The following is a 27807-nucleotide window of genomic DNA, read 5'->3' as shown; positions in this document are numbered from 1 at the left end:
CTGACTATCTTTTTATTCTTTCTTAGTACCAATTACTTTTGGATGCAGAACAACCAGTCCTGAAGCATGACTTTCCTATGGTATCTTTCATCCTGAAAAATCCTAAAATTAGACATCAGATATTACATAAACCATGCAGGGATCATTTTACCCATCTTTCGAAAACAATCTCTTGTGAGTTTGAAAAGTGTGAGAAAAGCAATGTTGTGCAGGAAGCACCATTTTTAATCAGGGTACTTTCATCTACACAGTGGAAGTCCCTTGCCAAAAGCTCTCTCATCTCTGACCCCTTATTCAGTTATATAATGTAGTTCCTCCTTGGGTATCAGAGACGCTGAGGTCAGCCTTGCAATGTAGTCTGAATTACGGATATTAAAGAGGGTAATTGGCATTTCTACCACCTGGTACAGTTAATAAGACAGCATCCAGATCAACTATCTAGAGCCCCGTAAAATAATCATAAGGAGAATAAAGCTATTTTATAGCAATAAAAGTATAATAAGGTCTTCTAAATAGAGTAACAAAAGTTGAACGAACCCAATATTAAAACACTATATATTATTAGGTTTTTTTAAAGTCCATAACAAGGAGATCCTTTGGCACACAAGTATAAAATCAAATTTAACAAGCAAGTTAAATAAGCAATTAGGAGTGGGGATTTAAAACTTTCCAGTCTCAGTTGCTCTAATTTAGCACAAGCGGAGATCTGCCTTGTGCACTGCAGGCTGTCTCAGTGGTGGCCATATCTGAACAACAGTGCTATAAAGAGATGGTCACCTTCTGATAAAGGCTCAGCCCCTGATTCTTGTGGTAGGTCAGACTGAGAAACTGAGAGATTAAGGAAGAGTGACCCTTTCTTATGTGACACTTTTGTGTCCACATGCTTAGCCAGGATGTCGGGCGACCCAGATTCAGTTTTCTCCACTGTCTGGAAGGATTCAGACCCAAGTTTCCTTCTTTCCAAGAAAGATGTCTGCCCAGGGAGCTGATTGCTCTGCAGTGGGTGCATTTTCCAATGCTGGAGTTAGTTTTACTGGTCTCCTAATAAGAATACAAGAGTCACTGGATGATGAGGAAGAAAAAATCTGTGGCCTTGTAAAACATATATGTAATAAGGGCCTCCTACCACTTTGCCAGTGATGGGAGACCTGAGTCCTCCTGCAGCTCAAAGCTCGTTGAAGTGTTTTTCATGGAACAGCTGAACAAGAAAGGAAGCAAAACCCGAGGAGTCTGGGGAGTTCAAAGGAACCAAGTGAGGTGCCTTTAGGGTTGGCAGAAGTGTTCAGGTTGCCGTTTTGAGCATAGGAATCTAAATTATGCCTGTTGATCCAAGTCCCATTTTGGCTTCATCCCGATGCACTCCTAAAAATAATTACCTTTGTCTTAAAAAATGTGTATACACCAAGTGAGAGGCATATTTTCAGTTGGATGAACTCTCCCAGGAAACCATACTATCTTTCTAGCTCAGCCTCTGGGATTTTGCTGGCAAATTGCACTGCTATGTGTGAGGTCTTTGGTGCTGTACAGTGACTGATACTGCTGGTATTCACATTTGCATCAGTGCCATTTGAAAACTCTGGTCACTTACAGCCATAAAGTAGACAAGCATCCTATCTGTTTTTCTAATTGATGAATGTGTTGTGAACTTGCTTGAAATGAGGTGGGATATTTTTTAAGCCATTCTCTTGAAGTGTTGTTACAAGAGGGATTTTGCAAAGCTGGACTGGTGCACTGCCATCCCTGGCAATTCTTTGTTGATAATGGACTCCATCACCTCTAAAGTCTCTGTTTCTGCAATTATTGGAAATGTCATGGATAGTAACTGACCAGCAAAGTAAAGACAACCAACTGTTTCAGAGGAGTACAGGGTTTCAGCCACATTCTGTGTTGCCATTTGCTTATAGCATCTGTCTTGCTCAGGAGCATGTCCTGGTTTAACTCTCTGCTCTACAGCAGCAGCGCTGGCCCTGCAATCAGCACTTGACATGTCCCTTTTCATTCTCCCCTGTACAACCAAATATTTCCCTTTAGCCATTTTATTTTTACAAAGAAACTTTTATCCATAGCCACATGTGCAGAGCTCTCAAATGGGCTGTTTCAAATCTAGTCAAGGTCATTGAAAAAAGCTATTTTTAAAGTGGCTAGGGCTCTTAAAAGTCCTTTTGGATTCCCCAGAAGCCAAAAAAAAAAAAAAAAAAAAAAAAAAAGCAGCACTTACCCTGTAAGCCTTGTAGATCAAGGATTTGAGTATCTTTCAACTTCCTAAAGCCCGTGCAGACTTTAAACTGGTATTCCCAGCTCATTCGCCAAAAGAAGAGGAGAAAAACGAAATGAACTGAAAGCTTTTTGCCTTGAGGTCTGGTGCAGCAGGCCTTCTGAAGTCTGGAGTCGGAATTGTTTCAATCTATGTAAATATCGGGAAATTAAATTCCATATGTCCCATGCCAGATGCTCCCAGCTGCTGCTGCTGTGTGGGGAGCTGTAAGTAGACAGTTTAGCCTTGTCAGAAAGGGGGAAAAAATGGTAGTTTCTTGAGTGGATGGGAAAGGGGTGGATTGCCATCTTGGGGTCAGGGGGTGATGTGTGCTAGTTCCTGGCCAGGGAGCTGACAGCCCCATCACTGGGAGTGCCGTGAGAGGCTGCAATGGGCAGGTCCCATACAGGGCATCGCAGGACTTAGCGTGAGAGCTTGGCTTTCGTGTGTGTTGTTTGTTTCGAAGCATATAGAAATTGCATGCATATGGAAAACAGGCTTGGACCGTGATTGGCTCGAGGGGGTAAATGTGATTTTGTTACAGGCTGGGAAAAGCAACCCTGCAAGCACGGACACAGCGCTGAACCCAGCGGCCACTACAGCACCCATTGTCAGCAGTGCTGGCTGGGCCGTACCCCACCCTCGTTTATCAGTCCAGCTTTAGACTCTGGGCCAGTCCTTATCTGCATCGTACAGTTGGGATTGCTGCTTTATTTGATAGGTTTGTTATTTATATCCCAAGCCTCGTGCTGGAAGGGAAAGAAGTAGAGCGACGCGACCACAATTTCAAATGACCCGTTCCTAAAAAAGCACACCCGCCCCAATGAAACCAGAGAGTTCGGAATCCTCGTGGAAACTCCAGCTGGATAAAAATAGGTCGTACCCCTCACACTGCCTGATGTCACCCACCAAAAGGCTCTCCCCAGGGCCCAGCCTATGCTCCGTCCTCCCTCCCCTCTTTTATTTTCGCCCTGTGACAAGCAGAATGCTCCCCATCCAGCAGTGCCTTGCGGCTGGCACCATGGCTGCAGACGCTCGGTAAACAGCAGCGCCTTGGCTGGCTGTGGGACACGGGAGGGCCGAGGAGTTACTCAGCATTCACTGTCTGAGAAGACGAGAATGAACTGTGGAAAAAACCCGCCGCTTTTATTGTTCTAACCTTTATTTAAATATAGAATCTATAACCCGTTTTTCCAGAGAATGTAAAATAGCAGGTGGTTGTTGTTGTTGTTTTTTTGTCTCACTTGCAACAGCCCCATCCCGTTCCTGAGGTATCACATACTTGCGTATTATTTTATGACATTGACGGATGGAGAGTCTAAGGGGGAAAAAACAACCAACAGCAGCATGTGGAATAAACCTGCAGGAGCTGAGCAGTGGCTTGTGCCAAGCCATGGCCCCCAGGGCTCCCCAGCCCTGCTCCTCCTATAGCCTGGCCAGCAGGGTCCAATGTGGCCATCCCTGCCGTCCCACTTAGAGAATTATTTGTAAACGCTGCCAGTGAGGTGTATTATTAGATGTGATATTTTCTAGTGGGATGCCTGGAAAAAGAAAGACGGAGCAGGGAGGATGCCATACGTGCAAGTCGGGTTCCTTCCAGCTGCTAGTGAGGTGCAGGCAGTACATTTGGAATTGTGTACATTAGGAATCCCTTGACAGCCATTCCTGCTTGCCAAAGACTTGGCCAAAGACTATTGCTGAAGACTCCATGAAGAAAGAGGACATAAGGGAAAGCTTGACAGGTTCTCTCCACTGATTCTTCCCTAGCGGGTTTTCAGAGCCAGCGAGGTGGCTATGGAAGTGATGATCCTCCCTGCCCAACTGGGCTTTTGACTGTCTTGGTGTAAAATTTAAAAAGGATTTTTTTTTCTTTTAAATTTATTTCTTATGGATCGTGTTGAGGCAGCGAGTCCTTCCTATTTGCTATTCATTTATTCATTCACAACTTTCTTTGCATAGTAAGACATGAAAATCTCTTTGATGCTCCCAGAATAAACGTTCAAACTGTTTCAAATAAAGACCGTGGTTGGAGGCTAATCAGTGACTCAACCAACATGTTCTGGTACAAGTTCTTAACTGAGTTCTAATGTATTTTGGAGATTGGTAAAAGTGCTAAAACAAAATTAAGTCCATTTCCATGGGCAATGTACAAACAGAAAAGAAAAGGAGAGTGATAAGGATCTAAATTGAACAGAAAGTGCTGAGGTACAAATAGGTTTGAAAGATTGTCCCAAATCTCTACCTCTGTGTTTCCTCTACTGTTATCCATTATGGCATGTAAGGCATTCACAGGAAAAAGTGACTTTTATGGGGAGTCCCTGTGTGGGAGTTGATCTCATGTGAGCACGAGTTGCTCATAATTAGAGCGTCTTTCTGAGCAATGTCCCTAAACATGTGCAGTGCTTATTTTCAGCTTTTTTCAACTTCTGTAATAATACAGGGTATGGGTTTCCTTTGAAGTGCTTAGTGAAAGTTCAAGTTGTTTTTTATTTACCGTAATTTATATACCCACCTTTAACCATGGAAAAAGGGCACTTCTACCATGATGTCAGGGGGGCAACCTTCCTCTCGGCTCACCTCCCACAATGTGACCATTATATCAACATATGGCAAACATTTCTCCTATTCTTTGTTTACTCCCAGCAGTAAAAACTCAGTAAAAAGCCAAAGACCTTCCATAGAGCGAGGAAAACTCAGCTACAACCTTCAGGACAGGAAAAGCAAATACACTTTTAACAAGAAGTTATTGGGACATTGCTAAATATTTCCAAGAAATAAAATAACAAAGGAGCTTGTATCCAAGAGGAGTCACGTATCTTCAGAAAGCATAAGCATAATGGAAAAAAAAATCCTACAGGATTATTACTGAAAGGTTAGCTGAAATTAAAAGCATGTTTATGCAGCCATAAGGAGTTTGGGGGCTTTAATTCATTAGCTCAGGTTTCATCTAGCAGGATTCCGCCCCCGGCACGTGTAATAAGATTAGTTCATTAATCGTTGAGTCCTTAGGAATTAACATACTGGAGGTGCTTTTCTCCCTCTCTGAAAAGTCCCCTTGGATATATAAACACTGCAGCAATTTTGCTGAACGTGGGATCAGGGTTAGTCCTGCCAGGTTTGGCTTGTTGAGAATGACTGAATCCTATAAACAAGTGAACAGTGGAAGAAATGTATTAGGGAAAAAAATAAAAAAAAAGCCCTTGTTTTGTCTTTTAGAGTTGTACTGCAGTATTTGGGTGATAACACACAGAAGTCCTCTGCATTAACTCTTAAATAAAGAAGGGAGGAGGGGAAGAATACAGAGTGGTTTATAAGGATAATTACCTGTGATCTCTGCTCTCTACTCACCATCCCGTTAGAAAAGTGAGAATGAAAAGTCCAAAGTGAGTGTGAACAGCAGACAAGCATGTGCACAGTATGGATGGGAGTGCATCCTTGGGCAGAGTGACTGCAGAAGCATCTCTGCCTCCCAGCAAAATGTGTTTTGTTGCATAGGCAGCACAGATAGAATCGTTGCTCTTGCAGTGAATGACTGAAGGTATATGGAGGGGAGTGCATGGTCAGCAATGCAGAAAGAGGGTGTTGGGACTCCCTCCCATCCTTCCCTTGCTTATACACAAGGTAAGATATGGCTCAGTCCTTTTCATTGGTCAAATAGGAAAGAGCCACTTCTGTAAAAAGGTCCTTTAAAAAGTACCTGGGTTATGCGCCCATTTACACTTTGCCATGTTGCTGTGCAATTTAAGCAGATTAAAAACACGTTTAACAAAGTGCAAGGAAGGAAGTGCCCTGAGCCCAAGTGGCAAAGGGTCAGAAGTGACATGAATGATGAGGTGTGTTGTTGGATATTTTGATCTATCGTTGCCTACTTCTGAGGTTCTTTAAGGATTTTGCAGCAGGAAACCCAAGGCACAAGACTGGGGACTCACGGGAATTGTACCTGCTGGAGGATACTCAGTTTAACTTTTTTTCTGTCTGCAGTCATATACAAACTGTTTTCTAACCAGGGCATGTTTCACTTTTGGAACTATAGGAAAACATTCCTGATGTTGGCAAAGGGGACCAGGGCGGGATGATTTATGACTAGAAGATTAAAAAGAGCTAAATATGGCTGCTCGGTTTAAAATGACTAAGTAGGCATATGATAACTATCTTCAAACACATAAATACCAGGGAGAAACAGAAATGTCTAGTTGGAGCCAACAGAGGCAAACCTATAGGCAGAGGCAGGGAAATAAGTAAAACTCATGCTGAACATTGAGAGAAAATGCCTAGTAGTGAGACCTCTCCAAAAATCTCAGGATACAACAATGCTCCAGTTGTATTAATGTCGTAAAAGTGGCCCAGTGCTACAAATATTGTAAAGAGTGCTGGGGATTTCCCATTTATTATGCCCAGGTGAGATTAAATAATGCAGCAAAGGAAGGCTTGATTCCTTCATTAGCCTCTACAAGGATCTGGAAAGTGAAGGAGCAAATCAGGCAAATCTCTCACTGCCAATAAGTGGAGGGGGACGAGGACCAAAATGTGAAATTATCCTATTTGGGCTCAAAGTGCGATCTGAATGGTGAATGCTCTTAATAAAACCATGGCTGCTTTAGTAACCCAATAACTCCTTTACTATTTTAGGTTGAAACTGTAGCTAATAGAAGGAAATGGATTTATCTTTTGCTAGAATGTATTATTGATCAGAGTTTCAGGGTTCATATGGTGTTGTGGTGAGAAATATTAGACTAAGGCAGCTATGCTGTGTGCACTGGTTTCTTGGGCGTAAACCTTAAGTCCAGAACAACATTAAAAAAGAAAGGAATAATTCTGTACTGATGTGGCCAAATGAGGCTTTGTGCAGTAGAGGGAGCAAGAAACAGAGGGTGTAATGTGACTGTGGGATACAGAGCTTCTAAGCGTGGAAGGGGGGAGAGCAGGGAGATCCCAAAATGATCCTTTTCAGATCTGCTGAGCTGATGACCAAACACAGCTGAGACTGTGATGATCCAGGGGACATCTTGTTTCCTGAAGTGGAATTTTGTTATTTCCTTTGAAGAGAAATCTGTCACCGCAGGATGCACCACTGCAGTCTGGGCAGGGTGAATCCTGGTGAGTTCTTCTATGCCATCCCTTTACCAGAGAGGGAGCAGTCTGGGGTTACAGATAGCAGAGTAACACGGGAACAACATGAAATAAATGTGGCTATCGGGAAATGTTTACAAGCAAAGGACACCGGGCTATGAAATAGTCCCAGCAGCACGATGGTGGAATCCCATTGTTCAGGACTTCATAAAAGCAGTTTGGATTAAATCCTAGAAAATGTCTTTGGAGACAAACCTGCGCTGGCAGGAAGATGAGCTGGATGATCTAACGAGACGTTTCCACCTCCAGCCCAGACGGTCTGAGCGCAGCTTCCCAGGAGGCAAACCAAAGCCCTGCTGCCTGAATCACTGCAGCCGATGGCCAGACCACGGCCCCAGCGCTCAGGACGGGCGTCTCCAGCTCCACCAAGGCCGGCGGGACCATTGCATCCATAACTCCTCCTTGCGCAAGCAGTTGTTGCACAACCTGTCCCTTCCATTAGGAAGTGAGCCATCCTAATGAACAACTGGCCATGAACATCCTAGACGCAGTTCCTACACAATCGTTGCTATTTTATCATCGGTTCTTACGTTTTTTGTGGCTTCTCCTGCTTTGAAAAAAAAAAAAAAAAAGCAAACCCAAAGGAAACAAAGCGAGCTCTTTTATGATTTGCTTTTCTTAGTAATTTATGATTAATGGGGTGAATCTTGGAATCCCTACTCAGTTTTCACTTTTTGTGACCCAAGGCTTCTGTTTATTCATGTTTTGTAACAGAACTATCAAGTATTTCCTTTTAGCCCAAGGCACCTAATCAGGATTAGGCCTGGAGCAGAATATCTTACATTCCTGCGTTCCAAGAGTACCTTGATGTGGAATTATCTTTTGTCAGTCGTAGGCTGAATATTCTTTACACCACTTTTTTTCTTCTTCTTTTTTTTAATGTATTTTATGGCCTATCTGATCGATGTATTCTGAATGGAGCTATTCTTAACTCTGCATTTTATGGATGTGAGTCTTGCTAGCTTCTTAGCTGCAAGTTGATAGTGTTTACAGTGGGAGAAGAATTTGGGTTGTGAAGCTGTCGCTCTGTGGGTCTGGGTGCCATTCACTGCAGTGTGGGCTGTGTAGGGATGTGCTGCTGTATGGTGTACAAGATCTCAGTCCTACAGGAGTTCAACCTTAAGCAAGTCATCCGTAGTTCCAGGTTCATGCAGCATCTGCTGTGCAGCAGTGACCATATCTCCTCCTACCTGTTGGCATTTCATCTTGCTCTGGGGACCAACAAGCACTGCAATCTTTACAAGAAGTTTTGCTTCTTTCCTCAAATCCTGGCTTGTCTAAAACAGCATCTGATTTGCAGTGGATTGAAGCAATACTCTGTTCTTGTGTCTCCAGTGGGTGAAGATGAGTGACTTGGAGGGAGACAGAACCAAATGGAGGCAGTGTCTGTTCAGGATGCTGCTTTTACTCAATGCATCATTATCAAAGCCAAACAGAAATGAAGAGCTTTTTTGCAATTACAATAATAGGCAGCTTTATTTAAGTAAAAAGTGCTTTAACTCAAAATGCCCTAATGTGGGATGAGGTTTTTTTCTTGGTTCTGTCTGGTGTTTAGAAAGGTCTCTGTAGCTTTGACTCACCTATTTTAATTTTTAAAAGGTTTATGTCTAGTTACAGCACAGACGTATTATTACATATCAAGCTCTTAGTCATTGTGTTCTCTTGTATCCCCGTGTGCTTTACTCATTTAGATTTATCTGAGTGGAGGGAGAGAGACTGGAGGGAGTGAGGAGGGTGTGCAGGTTGAAGGAAGGGTCCCGCTTTCCTTTGGGAACAGCTGGCCTTTATTTTTTGTTGCTATTAGTTCTTTCTTACTGACTAAAGAATGATACTTATGTGAAAGAATGAGAAGTCAAGGAAAACACTTCTAAGGCAGCTTTCTGAGTTGCACACTGTATTGGAGAATCCCATTGAGTTGTAATGTCAGATCTCACCTCTCCACATAACTTTTATATTTACACTACATTATTTGCTTTTATTTTTATACAAAGGGATTACTTGTTCTTTCTTTATGATTATTATTCTTCCTGTTCCGTTAATGTAGTGTGATGTACTCGGAGAGCTGGGCTGTTACAGTAGTGCTTGGCAGACCTTCCTCAAGAACTGAGCAAAACTTCCAGTCCTTTGACCTTTGCTTTTCCAAAATTAAACTCTGAAGCAGGAGCGTGTAGGTCCGCTTTATCTCCTACCCATCAGCTTGGTTCTGTGAGGTTCAGTGAGCCCCCACTCTGCTCTGCTCCATCACCCTCACTCCCCACCCTTCCTGCTCCAGTTGTGGTCTGCTGAGGCACACAGGAGAATCAGGACACTCAGACCTCCCCTCGACCCCATGCAGGACTCTGTGTGCAGTGTGAGTCACTTCACCAGGCAAGGAAGTGTGGCCTCATTTTGCCTGGATATTGGGCAAATTGCATCACAGGGCTACTGATGGGACAGCTGTGGTCTATGGGTCTTCCTGGCCTGGTGAGGGAAGCAATGAACTGGCACAGAGGTGAGGTGATGCTGCCCAGCAGGAAAGGCCACTGCAGCCCCTGTGGCAGCCAGGGTACGGTGTGGCTCCCCTTCATTAAGTCTTTAGACAGGGGCTAATTAGTGAGTGTAAATAAAGAGGATTACTAAACAATGCCGACACGTCAGGAGAACTTCTGTGAGATGAAGCAAGAACATTATGAAGAGGAAAAGGACTGGGTGCGTACAGGGAAAACAGGGAAGGACACGTCTGTAAATTCATGAGAAGAAAGGAAGCCAATTACTTTTCAGCCTGTCCTGAACGCAGCTCTGTTTGCTTGTTGTTGCTTTTACCAACAGGGAAGTCAGCCTTTTAAATCTCTCTGGCTGTGCAGGTGGTAGTGTAAGTAGCATAAAACAGAACTTGTCAAATCCAGGAATCTGGCTTGTGGAGAGCAAATCCCAGAATGAGAGGAAAAAAAAGAAACCAAAAAACCCTCAACCCCAAAACAAAACAAAAACACGATACCTAAACCAGACTTCCACTTCTGGGATCAGATCAAAACAACAAAAAGCCCAGAAAGATTAAACTAAGCTCAGCTCAAATTAGTTTATTGTGTTGCATGTTTCTTGAGGCAGAAGAGTTTACTTTGGAATTAAAGCACACACACAAAACATAGCCCTCAACTGGACGTTCGGCGTGCTAATAGTTTGCAGAGGAGTTCAGGGAAGTTGACTCTAAAAAACAGATGGGTGTCGAGAGGCACCGTTGAGGTCTCCGCATTCCTCTCGGCGTATTGACATGGGGTTGTTGTGCTGAGATGGTCAGAAACTATGCAGCTGTTTGAGTCCTCTGCCGAAATAGTTCTGCACACGTCCAGCCTCACAGCACCCCGTAGGGCCCTGTTTTGTCGGAACACTGGGCAAACTCCCCTGCTGCGAACCCTGCTGCAAACAGGAGGGATAGTGGAGGGCCATTGGAGTGGCTGGGACCTGCCCTGGGGAAGGGTCCATGCTGTGCCTTGGCTGCCCCTCTCCATGCATGTCTGCATCCATTGCTTCTCGTGGCTGTGGGGCTGCAGTGTGAGAGTTCTCCCAGAGATGTGTCTGGCTGTGGTGGTAGAGTTCTGTAACGTTTTTGGCAGGCAGAATCTTTGCCGCAAATAATTATTGCCGAGGTGGCATGAAATTGAAAAATGAATTATGAAAATATTTACTTTTATACTTCGAGTAAGAGCTTTCGTATCGTGTTTGGGAATGGTTCCTTGTTTCTTTCCAGCTGGGTTTAAGTTTTTGTGCTTGGTGGTTCATTCATTCTCTGGGGTGAGAGAAAGGCAGGATTTTTTTGCTTGGGGTGTCCCTAGAGGTCACCCCCAGGTGTCCTTGCTGCACAGGGACAACGTGGGATGGCATGATAGGAACAGGTCACTGTAAACCCTACTGGCCCACAGCTGGGCTGCTGTATTCCTAGAGGGCCCTGGCACTGTGGGACTGAGCATCTGCTCTGGTAGCAGAGGGTGCAACCCTCTCTGTTACTCCTCACAGTTGGCTAAGGAATGAAGATGTCACCCAGCCTAAGGTTTCTATTTTATTTACTTATTTTTAAGGCTGCGGTCTTGGCAATAGGAAAATGCCAATGGCTATTTGTGCTAGTGCTGCTAAGCTCCCTTCCATAGCATCACTGGGCTGTCTGCCCTGAGAAGGGCATTTCTGTTCAAGGTCATCTCCTGAGGACCAAAGATTGCTGTCTCCAGACGCGGCATGACGTCTCTCTCCTTCCCTCTTCCAAGCCTGCTCAGCTGGAGGCAGTGCACCAAGAGCTGCCCAGTCTGACTGGGACGGGCGTGAACAAAAAGACACTGCAGCGAGCAGGAAGAGAGGCTGGGATGGAGAACGGGCTGCTCTTTTATTCTGCTTCTATTGCCCTAACTCCAAGCTCCTCCTTCACCCCATAACATCACCCAAGATTCAACATTGCTCCATTTGGAGAAGACACAGGTAGGATTACAGGGCTCCTTGGGAGCAATTAGGAGGCCTCCATGGGCTCTGACACCACTTCCTAGCTGCCCACAGCTGCAAATCTCCTTGCTGCTCCAGCTTCCCCAGGTTGTCAGAGCCTGGGCAGGTGCTGCAGGCAGTGGGAAGGTATGTGGGGAGCAGGGCAGTGGTGGGTGGCTTTGATGATGAGTTCCTGACAAAAAAGGGCTGCTTAGTGTTCAAGGACAAGGTGTCAGAGCAGCAAAATGCTCGAGGAAAGGACAGCCTTCTTTCCTGACTTTATTTTTGCATTTGACCTCTTGGTTAAGGAGTCCAGTCAGTCTAATTTCTCACAGCATAAAGACAAGACACTGACTTCTGATTGGTGTCTGACTGTGTAACGCTCTATTTTTGGGCTGGAAATGTATACTGAGGGCATTTATCCATTTATTTTGCTAATACTCTGAATATTAGCTCTGACTGCTATGATTCTGGCTTTGTGTGAGCAACATTCGTGCTAGCACGGTGTTTTGATGGCACTGGATGTACTGTCCAAAGCAACTTTAAGGTAATGAAAAAACAAGGTGGAAGAAGCTGCCTGACTTGATCGTGGCCTGAGATGCCCTTGACACTCTTTGATGTCAACCAAGGTGTGTGGTGGGGCTTCCCTCGCAATAAATCTCGGTGATTTTATGCAGTGTTGCCTTTCAAGAGCAGGGAAAGCCTTGTTTGCTTTAGGTTTTTCTGTGTTGGTGTTATTTTTGTTTTGTTATTGTTTTGGTTTTGGTTTTCTTTTTTTTGCCCTGCGGGTTTAACTCTCTAGAAATAACACATAATCAATACCGTTGTTAGTAGCTGTAGTGGAGATGATTAATCCCACTTTTGCCCATGAGTGGTAGCTGATGAGGATGAATGCACAGTGTTAGGTCCGCTTCAAACTGCAGCTGGGACTCTGTGCAAATTTCAGTTCTAACTCGTGTTTTACAAGTTTGTTGTTTTCTCCATTCTTGGAACAGCCACAAGAAGGGCTCTATTTATCGACTGTTGTGCTCAGTCCCAATGAAATCCTTAGGAATCACAAGAAGTCCGTCCAAATGCCATCCATTAAATGAGAATCAAAACAGTGAGGAAACCAAACTTCTGGTTCTTCCTAATATTGCTGCTGGAGACGTGGCCCCTGAAATCAGCCAGAAGCTGGTAGAAAGTGGTGAGCTTGAAGCTGTTAACGGGCTTCAACAGAGTTACGGGGAGAAAGGATGAAACATTTCTTTCCTCTTTACATATTTGTTTGTTGTACATTTGAACCATCTCCATGCGCCGAGCGACATCAGGCTTTAAATTCCTTATTGATTTGAGAAAGGATTTCTGTTTAAAAATCAATGGCTTGGGATGGCTAGTGAGGAACAGGGAAGGAAAGCCCATTTCGTGTTTGTGTAACATTTGCTAGAATTGGTTAAACAGACACACATCAAAATAAATGCTGTAACCTTTCAATAATGTTTAGTCTTCCTGAGAATGAACATACTGTGAGTATGTGTGTTAAGTATACACCATTAATAGTCTCTGTGACATTTGGGCTGGCTCCACAGGGGAAATGAAGGGCATGCACTGAAAATGGTATCAAAAGGGAAAAATAATCACCTCAAGTCACAGAAATAAAATCTACCAGAAGTTGCAAGAACAAAAAGAGGTTATTTGGGTTCCCTTGATTGAATTCGATTCCTGTGATGTTGCCATCAGAGGATGTAACTCAGGTCCTTGCAGAGCCCAGATTTCGTCTCTGAAGTTGTCACAGGAATGAGTCCAGAAATTCTTAGGAAGTGTCATGGATGATGGATAATATTGTAAGTTACTGCTGTTGCTTAAAGGAAGTAATTTTTTCTTAAGTTCTGGCTCTCTGTCCTTTCCTTTCTGTTTTGGAATGATATAACAGAAAAGCCAAGTACCCGAGTATGGACAAATTCCTGCTACAGCTGACATTGTCCCAGCTGGTTCATTATGGCACAACCACTGCCTGCATCTGCAGGGTCAAAGTCTGGTGCCCTGAGGTGGACAACTGCAGAGTAGTGAGGCTGGTCTGGATGTTACTGAAGTCATTCCATCAAGACAGAGCAATTATGATGGAGAAGATGATAAAGCCAGTGAAGTTAGTCCCATTAGCATCGGCAGCTATGAACACCGAGTTTAAACAGTTTGGTTTTTAATTTCATTTAATTTTTTGTTGTAATTGTTTGTTTGCTCAGGGAATCGTCCTTCTCAAACTGCAAAACTCTTCTTTTCCTTTCTCCTTCTGATGGACTCAATGGCACCGGTTAACTATTTAGGTTTATTTCCACTAGGAATTAAGCTGAAGAAGACAATGACTGAACTGAAACTCTTGAGCTGTATCAGGTTTAGCTTAGGCTCCAGAAAGCTTGGTTATTCCCTTTTTATTAACTTTTCTAGTCTCCCTTTATCCCTCAATGATAAAAATGGTTGTTATTTCTGGACCACTGAGCTATGACTATTTAAATTGTTTATTGGTGTATAAAGGCTGATGTGGTTTCGTGGTGGATTGTATCACCCTTCAATAAATGGTTAGATAAAATGAGAAGGGTTGCCTCAACCTGGTGGATTAATGGTGAATAATGTGAGTTAGATCAGGAAAGGCATTTGATGTCCTGAAGGCCCCCGAGTTCGCTCAGACCTGTCCATGGCTTCCTTTGGAGGCTCTGGCTGTTGCAGTCTCTAGAGAGAAGTCCCTAAGGACGGCTGCAGTGTGTGCAGCTTTCTCTTTATGGTGGACATACATTCAGTCTTGAGGTAAAAAAACAACTGGTGCATTGCCCAGCTCTGGGGTGCAGTTTGGGTGAATGTAGTTGTCGGAGGTTTATATAACTACCGCATCAGCTTCTTACATCTTACATTAGCCACAAGGTTTGCTTTGACAATTTTCTGTGGCTCTTAACATAAACCAAGCTGACAGAGAGGTGCTGCAGGTGAAATCAGAGGGCCTTTATGGAATACCTCTGGTAATAGGATGACTGGGGAGTCAAATGCAAATCTATTAATTTTGTATCATCCTTTGCATCAGCCCTGGCCTCAGGGAATGTTCCAGGGTGGACTGGAATAGGCTGAGATGGGAGCAAATCAGGGCAGTGCTCAGACAGACCTCCGTTTGGCTCTGGCTCTGCAGGCAGATTAAACTGGTTTTCCAAAGATTTTATCATCTGTGTGACTCAGCATCATTAAATTTGAAAGCAATAGCAAAATTGGTGATCAGAAAGAGAACTTGGGGGCCATCACTCAAAAAGTGATGGCCTATAAGTCAGAGCTGCATCCAGATGACTCATGTTCTTACAAGTCTGTAAGTCAATGTTTTTTACACACAGAAGAGGTTTGGATAAGCTTCTGAACTGGGCTCAGCCTTCCAGTGGTTTGAGGTTCACCCATTGCTATTTTCTGTCTTGCTCAGGCAAGGGTTTACATTTTAAAAAAGAACTTATTGTGTGAACATTAAACACTTCATTTAAATACGAAGCGTTAGAGTTACAGGTTGGTTTTGTACTTGAGCATGGAAATATGGAACCTCATTTGCAGAGGTGTGGGAGCCAAATCAATTTTGGGACTGGGGTGAGCTCGTCTCCTTGCACTTAGGCTGAGTGCACTGCTTACAGCTCTAACCAAATGTCTGCAATTTCACTTTGTGTCCTGGAATAGTCAATATTTGGAATAAAAGAGAATTTATTTGCAATTGTAATATTCCCATGGTAGGAAACTGAATTGATATCCGAGCTCATTTGAATAAGTATATAAGAAGACAAAAACCCTATTCTGTAAAGGCTTTTGTGTACAAACAAAACTTCGCATCCTGGGAGTAGCTGCACGAAGCAGCAATCATTATGTGTGTATTAAGAATGTACATATGTCTTCACAGGGCTGGGGATGTAGATATTCTTCTGACAGCCAGAACGGATTGAAATAGAAGTATGGAAATTGCCAGTACGATATTTGTTTGGGGAAATTTTGGAAAACAAGGAACTATTGTGTAAAACCTTCCTCCTTGTTGGGGCTTGTGGTTTATCCTCCTCCCTCCTCCAACAATTACAGGGTTTCTCAAGAGCAACTTAAGAATTGTTGAGTAAAAGGTCATTTATCTTGTATAGGATGGCTTTTCACTCAGAAGGATTTGATGCTGGAAATTACCCCAGTACAATATAGTAGCGAGCTTGCTAATGCTGGGCTTGAATGTGGATGTTTGGATGCTGTTGGCTCAGAGAAATAATAGCCCGTGTTAATTTCTTACCTCCAAGTGTGCCATGATGGCATCCGAAGACCAACAACATTCCTTCAAGTGAAAACAGAAATGACAGCCAAAGAAAATATCCTCCTCGTTCATTTAAGATAGCAGCCAGATCTACCCACTCTGGTTAGATTTGCTTGGTAATGAGAGCAAGTTGTGAGTCAGGGACTTGGATAGCATTAGTACCACATATCATCAGCTATTCTGTAGCCAGGCTGTCATTGCAATGCAGCTCGGTGTGGTGGTTCCTGGTTGCTGCCAGCTGATGATTGCCCAGGCAGCCAGGTGGTGTCAGCTCGCTCCGTGTCAAACAAACGTGTTTGTTTTGCTTTGGAAATGGCAAACAGATCTTCAGTCGTTCACCTAGCTCCATTTGTTGCATTTTTAGGCAGTTTCGACCCAAGACTGTTTTCCACATCTTTGTTGGTTCTCAGTTACAGGCATTTCTTCAGGCTTGGACTTCAAGACTGCTTTGAGGCTGCAGTTATTTGCTCTGTGTGTTGTGAAGGCTGCCTGCCCACATAGTGTCACTTCTCAGATCAGCGAACCACGTAGAGTAACTCACCCTGCTCACTGCGCCTTTGTTGAAGTCCTGATGAACCCTTAATAGTCAAAAGGATGGAGATAAGACCAAGTTAGGCTCCTGGTGCCCTTCCAGAGATGATTTGATTTAGCCACCTCTCTGGGTATAAAGGAAACCATATAATATTAACCAGACAAAGCCATGCCCGTCACCATCTCAGACTCAGCAAAGTGTCCGAAATGACGGCACGGGAGCTGATGGCTGCAGGGAGCATTGCTTGGCTGCAGCTGTCTGGCTTGGGCCTATTACGTGAATAAGCAGTCTGCTCCTGTCTCCAGGGCTGTCAATCTGGAACCTTTCACCAGCACTAAATTCACTTTAGAAAAATAAAATAGAGAGACAGAGAGATTAGTCAGACTTCTAAAATGCTTCAAGAAACTTTAATGTTATTATCTAAGCAGAAAGATATCCAGCAATTCCTCAGCTATTTAACATAATAGGCAGTTGCTGACAAACGACGTTATCGAGCACACACTCTTGAGTGAGGGAGAATGATACGATCTTGCTTAAATTGTATTTTAACAAACATGCCTATCTAACAATTAAGCTGGAGCAATTTTACCCTAATAGATGAGTTTGCTGCTTAATATAGAAATTTACATGTTCATTTGTAGCCCCCAGAGATCACACAGCTGCCAGATTCCCAGCTGCCACCACCCCATTCCTCCCCTTATGACTTGCTTTCAGCTTTGGCTACGAGCACTTGATCTAACGAGGCACTTTAAAATACAAATCCCACTGTTTTCTTGGTGGTGGAGCTGAGTTCACTGGGCTGTGTTAGAAGCAGGCAGTCTGCCAGCCAGACACCCTTAGGTGCTCACCTAAGCTGATTTTACTCCCTCTGATGGCAAAACTACCCATTGCCCCTCTGTGCTTATCAGAATCCTGCTGCATTATACACAGCACTATGAAAGCCTGGGAAGGGTGATCCCCATAGATCCCTAACTGTGTCCCTCCTCCTGCCTTGTGATGTCGGGTCTGCTCCTGCCCAGGACAAGCTCTGCTGCTGCAGTGGGATGTCTGGGGCCATTCAGGGCCCCAGAAGGGATGGGGCTCTCTGGCAGAATCTCTGGTGTCCCATCCACTGGGCATTCCCCAGATAAGGAGCTTACACAGGGAGGTGACAACATGCAACTTGGGCGCTGGCAGCATTTTTCCATTCTCCAGTTACTGAATAGTTCAGCTTGGGACAGACACAAGCCTGATGTAATACGCTGTGTGCTATTTCAAGGAAACAGAGCTCATGTCCTTCAGGTCAGCCCCCAGAAACTTTAGTGGATAAGAAATTGCAGTCCGAATGTCCAACAGTCCCAGATGAGAGAAACAGGTAGTGCTTCCTTTCTTCTTTGCCAGTGGAATATGGATATTTCATCTGAGATACCAGAAGGAGGGTGCCCGAAGCTCCACATCCCAAGTGCACACATGCTTGCACCACTGAGCTAGCAGAAGGTGGTGGGTAGGAACAAATGCTTGGCTAACAAACAGGTACAATTTTTAGGGAGTTGTTATCTTTGCACTAGTAAGACAGGAGCTCATGAAATGGTGTGGGTACTTTGTTCACTTTCCTTTGGGATGAAGAAGCTGAGGCTTTTGGCTTATCTTCAGGCATCATATGTGCAGTGCTGAGGCTGAAGGCTCATCTGCTCCAGGCTCTCCCTTTGCCACCTGGATGCAGTTAGAAGCAGGATGCTGAGCTAGGTGGAGGCTGCATGGATAAAGAGGTTGTTGTGCAGGAACCAGCAACACTGTGCCTCCAAATAACTTGTCCAGCAACAGGAAAAAAGCCCAGATTTTCCTATGAAGTGATTTGGCACAAATCATTCCATACACGGTAGACAGAGGGGCAGATTCTCCAGTATATATCGCTTTGTGTTTTCTAGGGATTTGGCCCAAAGCTTTTATTCTCTGGCTTGCATACCAGTGTGACAGTTTTGTAAAGCATTGTCAAAGATAATAGATTGTGGACTATCTTCTATCATGATCAGCTTCCCATATTGTAGCAAGGGGTGTCCAAATAGCTATTTCCTCTCTCCCACCCATGCTGAGTGATAAACTTCGTGCCAGAGGTGCTTGTGAGTGTTGGATGGCCAGAGAATCTGTTCTATTTGTTTTCCCATTTGAAACAAAAACACTTTTACTTAACTGTAATCAAGGAGGGAGGCAACACCACTCCACTTGGCAAACAAACTTACAATAAGTGCACTTGCTGGAAAAAACTCATAGGTTGTTGCTGAAAAAGTAGGCTGAGTTTATTGATAGTATAGCACAGTCTGACTTGTATTTCCTGCATGGCAAAGGAAATCAGCATCCTGACCTCCCTTCTGCAAAGTGAGAACTGCCTTCAGTTGCTTGGTTATCATCAAGGTGATGGAGCCAGGCAATGAATTGGGGAAATTCCCCTCCCAGAATGAAGAAATGCATTTTTGGGAATAACTGATTAAGCAGTAAGTTACCCCTGCAAGATGTTACAAGTGTTCCAAGGGCAGGAAGAACATCACTGCTTCTTTGGACTTGTGTGATTTGAAGAAATAGTTTCAATGGTGGCTTTTCCGCCAGCTGTCTAGAGCTGAACCAAAGTGCTGTTGCAGAGATCTCCTTTTGCTAAGTGAATGCTGCAGGTGGAAGTTGGCCATGCAGAAGACCCAAAGGTACCTTGAACCAGCATTTAGCCAAATACGGAAGTGTTCATACACATCTCTAGAAGGCATCTTCCAAACCATATCCATGGAGGGAGAGTCCTACATAACCCTCAAGGAGTGGAGGGCTTCAGATCAGACAGTGATCTTTGAAGTCGAAACTCAGTGCTTCAGAATTAAACAGAGGTGAAATCAGTCTCAGGACCTCACATAGAGGGAGAACTTGAATCCCATCATTTTGAAAGGTTTGGAGCCTAAGCATTCAAGCTATCAAAAGCTTTGTTTTCTGTTATTTTCCATCTCTTCTGGCCAAAACCATTTGCTTAATTTTGTATCGCTTCAAGAGAGAATGTGATTAAACCTTGTGGCTGCAAAACAAACAAGAGAATGGACATCAAACCTACCTGGAAAGAAATGCCCTCAGATGCAGCTACTTCACAGTGTGGGCTGAATGAGAAGTACCAGCCAAGGTTACAGTTTTCTCATGCTTTCAAGATAAAACCTTCTCATTTTCCTCAGTCACTCTTTCAGGCTGAAATTTTCCCTGCTGCTTCGTCTCTTATAAGATGTGAGCCAAACTCGTCTTCTCCTTCCAGGAACAAATTGGGAGGAAATTATGTTGTATTACCCATTAAAAAAAGCAACAGCAACAACAACAAAAAACCCCAACCCAAACAACCTCACAGCTGTTTCAATGCGAAACTCTTAAACTTCCACTCACACAGGCTTGACACTTTTCTATTGCTGATGTGCATTTTGCTGGAGCTTCGTTTGCGGCTCATTCTCTGTTGCATTGTTTTGGAGCTTCCTCGCACCTGAGCTACTAATGCATGGCAAAGGAGGAGCCCTCTCTGCTGTGCAAGAAATAGAACTTCATTTTCTTTCTGCTTCAGCTCATTCCTAGAGCCAGGATCTGTGTGTGGAGTGAGGCAGAGGTAAGCAGCATGTGATAAGGCGGCACATGATGGCAGCATTCGGGAGGTGGCTCTTAGAGTGTGTGTGTATGGGGAACAAATTCTGATTGCACAATCAAGCATAATTCAGGGATTTCCTAATCACTGAAATCTTGACTCTGCAACCTTACGGATTTTCTCCCATCTGTGCTGGTGCAATTCATTGCTATAATTGCAACAGATGGCTGCTTAAAAAAAGTAATGTAGGAAACGTGATAAGGCGAAAAACTGAAATAGTAAAAAATGGAGTGACTTGGCACATGGGACCATCATACACTGTGTGAAGTGTCATGTTCTGATACAGATATACATTTGGTGCTCACCTGGCTATGAAATGCAGTAATCCTGATTCATCTTAGAAAAATCCCTGCTCACTTTTTTTGCACAAACCTTCTCCTGGGTAGTGGCAGGTCGTAGGAGCCACTTGTCACTGTTACAGCTCATCCAGCTCAGCTCCATGGGATGCATCATCATCATCTCAGCCTGTTTACATAGAGCAAAGCTGGTATGAATGTACATCTGTCTTGCAGGCTGCAAGGGACAGGTGACACCATTCCAGAGAAAGGACAAGGATCGTTATGTACGTAATAGCTGGAGAAGAGTATTAACAGTAATGAAGCAGCTTGCTGGCAGGGCTGGTGACATTGATACAGCATGCCGGTCCCTGCCCAGTGTCTACAGGAAGGCAGGGGAAAAGCTATGTCTGATCTGAGCTGGAGGTAGTGGCAGGTTGAGAGCCAGCAATGGTAGCCAAAGAAGCTTTGGTGAAAGACAACATAAGGGAAAACCTGTGTACCCACCTCACTGCCCTGCTTGGCTTTGTGCTGTGATGTGGCACAGTCCTGTGGATTCCATGTTGCTCGTGGTTCTTTGGGGGTTTGGTGTTTTGATGGCAAATCTTTTACTTCTGTTTTTCAAGAAACATAAATCCATCAGCCAAAAGGTTCCCAAGTCTGTTCTACTGCATATTTTGCTGGCAATTCTGGGCTCCTCTTGTATGAAATTTAATGGGGATCATTAAATAGAGGTAAGACAAACTTTGGCCACCATTACCCACCTCCTGATACAGGACGCAGAGCTTTTCTAACTTTCCTTCTTGCCTATAGTGCATACCACAGCTGCAGAGAATAATGCCAGGCAACCAACATTAATACTTCCAGGAGATCTTTTTTTTTAATGCAATCACTTGAATTCGTAATTGACACTGCCTGTGACATCCTTTTAATCTAGTAATGGTATAACTCTATAACAGTATATTTGAAGTGTCAGCATGAAGGGGGGAATGAGCTGAATAGCCGGAAAATGCGCTCATCTCTAATGAAATTATTAATATTTTTTAAATAAATTGTTCAGAAAGAGTGTGAGTGAATTACACTGGCTGCGCAGCCAAAGCTTTTCCTCCGCCTTGGGATCTGTTTTAATCCCTGGTGGAGGTGTGGAAGAAGGGAAGCCAAAGCAGTGACTTAGCTTCTGCCTTCAGCCATCGCTAGAAAAACATCCTGTTACACCTAATATCCTCCTCAGCAATCACTTCATTGGCGAGGACCCAGAAAACCTTCCCTCTGATGATGCCAGAGTCCTCCTGCTTAACAATATCAGACACTGTTGACGGCCACGCGTGAGGTGTGGCTCTGACTCACGCTTCGTGTTCCTCCTGCATGTCCACCCCAAAACACAAGTGGCCTTTGGTCCCCTGCTCCCTCAGCCAAGCCTGGGGCCCATTCCAGGATTGCCATCTGCTGCTGGGGCTGCTCCTGCACTTTGTCTGTTTTGCTTACTTGTGTCACTTCTGGAGGCCTGGATGCACCTTCCCTCTCATCTCTGCTTGAAAAACAAGACCAACATCACTCAAGTTGCCCTAATGCATAGCAAACCTGTGTCTCAGGGCAAGGTGAGCACTGGCATCGCTGCAACCACTCCCTGTGTTGCTCAAGGGCTGCTAAGAGCTTGGTGGACGCAGCAGGAGCTGCCTGTGCTTCCCATCACCTTTCTCCTTTGGGCACTGCCCTTGAAACCCAGGGTGGAGTGCTGCTCCTAAGATGTTGATTTTTCTAAATAGGTTAAGAAGCACAGGAGGAAATCAGTAATGTTGGGATTATTTTCAAGCCGTGCGTTATTCTTAGTCAACTATAATGGGACTGCAGGAGGCTTTATGATGAGCAGTAAAAAACTCAGCTGAGTGAGGTGGCTTAATGGGCACAGGGACTTTCGAAAATGGATATAGTTTATTTTTCTGTAGCATCTCTCTCTTCTCAGGAAGTATTTTATGGAACAGCAGTAAAATAGGCACTGAATGCTTCCAGGAGCTGGATGCTGCTTTGGAAGGAGAAAGGATGAAGCAGAGTATAAAGAAGGATGGGTACCATTTACAAGTGGGAAGGATGAGAGACGAGAATGGAAAGTGAGAGTAATGGGAGAAAGAAAATGAACGTGGAGGAGTTGAACAGTAAGAGAGGAGAAGGATGCAATTATAGACAAGGAAAGAGGAAGGGAGGTGAATATTACTTTTGGGGTTAGAAGAATAGGAACAAGTTTTGGCAGGAGGGGAAGGGGTGGGTTTGGCAAGAAGATGCTTCTGGGAGGGAAGGGAAGGTGGTGGGGGCTGTAAGTGGAGGGGTGATGGGAGGGTGAGGTGTTTGCTTGACCACACTGGTGGGCTTCCATGATTCTGGAGGTGATGGAGAAAAGACAAGTACCTTGGTATGAGATTTCTGAGACTTTAAGGAAATGTGATTCCAATTTTTGGTTCACCTCTCATGCCACTGAGTAGCCAGGGATTCATAGGCCACTGAATTCTGCACAGGAGCGGGCTTTCCAGCAAAAGCCTGTCTCTATGAGGTTGGCATTGAAGGAAAGGTTGCTATGTATAAGCACCCCGACTTGTCTCAGGCAGACTAAGCATCCAGACTCCTCTCTCAGTGGTCAAAGTACTTGATGTTAGCACTGTCAAAGTCCTTTGTGATTTTAATCACAAGTGATTATCTGGCTTTTGCCTCTTACTCTGTGAAGGCAAGGAGAGATCCCACTTGAGGCAGGATTTTCACCTAAACTCCAGTCTTCATGTCTTCAGAATTAACTAAAAAGTAGCTGCCATAAGCCTATCAAACACTCAGGTCATGAATGCCTGAATACAAAGGCTTAGCTAGTAGTGGGGTTAGAAGGGCATTGAGATGTGGTACCAAGTCGTGCAGCTCCTGCTGCATGATACCGCCAGGCAAGCACCTCCTGCTCTTCTGAGAGGAATCTTTCAACATCATTTTTTGAGTCAATATCCAACAAGCAATCAGAAATGACTGCTGAAATCCATCTCCAGAGTACTTCATTTGCAACCCATGTCCACTCCACTCTGAGCCTTATTGTTAACTCTTGAAAATGCTGACCTCGTTCCGAAGAGCCCGTGGGCTGATATGTGGTGAAAGGGAGGTATGGAGCCATTAATAAGTTGAGACAAGGAATAATTTTCCTTCCCTTGTGTGTGAATGAATTTTATGTGGACAAAGTATTTTGTAAAAACAAAAACCGAGATGCTTCGTGACTGGAGAAGGAAATAGTGAGAGAAAATATGAAAGAGCCTGAAGGCCATAGAGCTTTTATTCCTCATTCTGGGTAACTTAGGCTTAATGGTCCCAGGAGAGGGGATAAGGAAGCTACAAGCAACAGAAGTAATTATAGTAAACTGTGTAGAAAATTAGTCTGTGTGAATGGGGATGCATCACGGATATTTATCAGTGAGTAATCTTAGCTTCTCCTCTGGATGCTTCCAATCTGAGTTTTCCTTTTGAGTAACATTCTTGGAAGCCCGGAGCTTTCCCTGCATGGGATGGGAGGCAGAATGGATGGGCAAGGAATGCCCTTTGTACAACTCTTAGAAATCAACCTATGAAACAGCAATGGGAATAGCACTGCAAATTGCTGTTCAGAGTCTTTTTACTTGAGAAGAACCACTGGGGGAAAAATATTGCAAGAGAGAAGTACTCTGTTCCTCTGACCTGCTTCCTACCCAGATATGTGAGTGTTGCCTACCAGAGGCATTAAGGCTGTAAAAGCTTATTGTCAAATCAATTCTGCTCTTACTGAGGCCTGGGAGACCAAGGCGTGCGCCTTGAAAGACTTCAAAACTTGCCCCTCCCTGATGATTTGCAAAGTTTAATTTCTGTAATGGGTTCTGGTGACAGAGGCATTCACTGTTTTTTTTTTTTTCCCAACAGGAATTGCTGAATGTATGAATGAGTCATTCTGTAGGCGGGAGATATAATGGCAGCCTTCGATATCCTGATCTAAGGGTGGGGAGGTTGTGTGGGAGGAGAGGAATGGGGTACACTTTAAGTTAAATTATCCACCTTACTTCCCTGCATCAGTCTGCCCCTCCTTCTCCTTCTTTCAAAGTCCCTTCCTGGCCCGGTGTCAGGATGATGCTGAAAGAGGGAAGGGGAAAGCTGAGGGCTCTCCTGTGGGAGATGGAGTTTATAATATATGCATTTGCCTGGAAATGCCATAAGAAATTAATATTTGTTACAGAAACAGTGGGACTGCATTAATATTTAAATATTAAATGAATATTTAATTTGAAAGCTTTGATTTGAAAGTGAATGAGACAGCCATGACATGAACAGTTGTGCTGTTCCTGTTAAGAAATGTTAATGATTTATTGACAATGTCGGTAGCAATAACTTTACACTGTTTCAGTTACATAGTGCCTTTGAAATTTTGGTAAAGTGATTACTGAGAACAAAAAGCAGGCTGGCTTCAGCAGCTGTTTTGGGAAGAGCTGGTGTTGGAGTGAAGTTCCATTTCCTCCTAAGAGAGGTTCCAACCCATCCCTCAGGATCCATGCTGGCCTGAGCATTGGCCACCCGTTCTCTCCCCAGCACCAGCATCCTGCACCAGTTGTGTTCATCTCTTGCCCATTGAGATCTGAGACCCTCAGCCAGCTTCCCACAGTACCTCCTGCCATGGACCTCCAAAATGGATTGCACTTGAGTGCACTGAGTTTCTTACAGCTTTTCTGGCTGAAGCTGACTTAGGGGTGAATACTAATTATCGCTCATTTAGTAATCCTTAACGTCAAGAATGTCTTAATTGCCGAACAGGTTTATTCCATACCCTGAAAAGGGTTGTTGAGGATGTACCCATAGTTTCAGGGAGCTCTGTTAGGATTTTACTCCTGGGTGTGGTGGCAGAGAGAGAACAGAGCAAGGCAAACAAGTCTGTTGCCTTATGAGCATCCTGAGTTTAATCTTAAGTTGCAGTTGAAACTGGAAGGCGTTGGCTGAACGTGGCTCCAGTGAACCTGAGCTGGGTACTTCCAGCCCACAGGTGTTGGTTCTGAAACGTCTCTGCATGTTTTTTTGAAACCCCTTAAAAACTTAGAGAGAAAGTTCTCTGCTGAATAAATAGGGATGTGGAATGTTCTTGTGACATGATCTGCCATGGGAAATTCATCTAAAAAGTAACTAGGAAGGCGCTCTGGCGTGGTATCTTGAGAACTGTACCATGCAGAAGGTTCCCCATTCCAGAAATGTGTTTCTTCTTAAAGCCGATCTTTGCACAAAATTGAGAGAAAAATGAAGTCTAAGTTCACAGTGTGACCCAAGTGAAACAAATAATACGTGTTCCTTCTTTTCCCCCCTCTCTCTTAGTTTTATGCCATTGTTACAATCAGCCTTATTAAAAGTAAGTTAGTGGAACAAAGAAACAAATAGCCCCAATGTAGGATGTGGTTTGAAGTACTCTTGTTGTGCCTGATACTCCTCAGTTTTTAATTGCACTTAGTGATGACAGTCTTGGTGACTGTAGTGCTGGCAAAAGAATCTAGACATTGAAGGGTGAAGGTTTGAGCTTTCTGTGTGCTTCACCTTTGTTGTGGACCTTATGCTACTCCCGGCATCATTTTAGGTAAGGCTCTGAGGAGTGCAGGCTCATGATGTCTTCCAACAAACCACATCAAAGAAGGCCATCACAAGCAATTGGATCAACTTACTAACCTTGGCAATGCTTAACAAGGTTGGAAGTCAGTTGGGTGTGTAAGCATCAACTCTTCATTAAATCCCTTGCTTGCAGTGAAATAATTGGAAGAGTAGGCACAAATATGCCTAGATAGCTCTATGTTTTGTTAGATTTGCCCCAACCTATACAGTGGAGCTCATCACCCTGCTCACTTTTAGTGCTGCCCACACTCCCCATGCAGTAATAGCTGTAGACTCCACATACATCATCTTCTATTAAAACCTGGCAGGATGTGATTTGCTACAAAGCATGCACTGTTTTGGAGCACATGGCATTTTAGGAGCTGAAATATTGTGAATACTCCTAACAAAGTTGATTTCATTTGTGCACATAAAGCCGTTCTATTTTTCATTGTATCTATTCAGTGCACTATTCTGAAAACAACTCCAGTCTGATCAAATTAAAATCAGACCAAACTGTTTCATTCTCCTTTTAAAACCGATGCCTGAACTGAAGATTTTGGTATCCCAGAAAGAGTTCCTAACATTTCTGGGTGGGTCGCATAGCATTTAATAACAACGGGTACCTTTTTGTATAAATATCACAGACTATGGAATTTAATGAGATTTGTATTGCACTGTAGAAATGTACTTTAGAAAATTAAGTTTAAGTCTGTAGGTTTCAAGGTTTTCTACGAATATTATTGAATTTATCCAGGGCTTTTGCTATTCGATGCCTATTTAGTTTAGGAGAATATTTTCATGTATTATTTGGGCTTTCATTTGATACACTTTTCTTCTTCCTCATTCTTTTTTTAAAGCGTTGGTAGCAGAGAAGTGAAAGGAGGCTATTTTTTGCTGCAGGATAAATTTTGATATTTCAATTCTAGTTTTTTTGCCTCCTGAGGAATTCTTTATTTTCCTGAGATTCTTAACCAGGTCATTCCAATACTCACGGGTTGTTACCCAACTGGGCAGCGTATCTGAAATGCAGTTACCGTGGGTCACACATTTCCACAGTCCCATCCATCTGTGTGTCCAGTTCTGCACACAGCTGTCCTTGTGCAACAGCAAGCAGTTTGAAAAGCAAGATTCATGAAATATCCTCCAGTACAACCAAGGTTATGCTTTACTCAGATCCAGTTCTCTGCAGCTTTTATAGCTGTCCTCGCAAGGTTTTGCTGGTGGGCAAACAAGGTTTGATGCTCAGTAGCGAGCAGTGCTGTGTTGGAGAGATCTGCTGCCTGCCACTGGAGAGCTGGGTATCACCTGGAAGAGCAAAGGCAGTTTTTGGGAATCCCATTAAATGCATTAACCATGAAGTGGGGATGAACTCAGAACCTTGCTTAGATGTTTTGATTGAGAGTTACCGTAGTCAACTGTAGCCAGCGGTGGGTCTTGGCTGAAAACATATTTGTATGTTGGGGCAGATAGAGATGGATTTCACTAGCTTAAATGCAGCTTTAGTACAGACGAAAGCAATAGGGGGTGGCTGGGAAAGCACAAGCTGCCACCACCCTCACATATGGCAATCGTTTCCTATAATGCTTGCTATATTGTACTTATGTCCCGCAGTTACATATCACAAAAAGCCACCTA

General features: G+C 43.8%; 1 long non-coding RNA gene across 1 annotated transcript; it reads right to left on the bottom strand.

Annotated features, from left to right (window-relative positions):
- Positions 1–10428: 10428 nt before the first annotated feature.
- Positions 10429–20230, bottom strand: LOC146757466 (uncharacterized). Its single transcript, XR_014936172.1, has 2 exons — positions 19715–20230; positions 10429–16990 (listed from the first exon to the last, which is right to left on the bottom strand). It is a non-coding gene; the product is annotated as an uncharacterized LOC146757466 (long non-coding RNA).
- Positions 20231–27807: the final 7577 nt, after the last annotated feature.

The sequence above is a fragment of the Coturnix japonica genome, chromosome 21 (assembly GCF_054131305.1).
Source record: "Coturnix japonica strain WE chromosome 21, WE-NBRP24, whole genome shotgun sequence".
NCBI lineage: Eukaryota > Metazoa > Chordata > Aves > Galliformes > Phasianidae > Coturnix > Coturnix japonica.
Note: the sequence above shows the minus strand (reverse complement) of the source record. Positions and strands in the feature narration are given on the sequence as shown.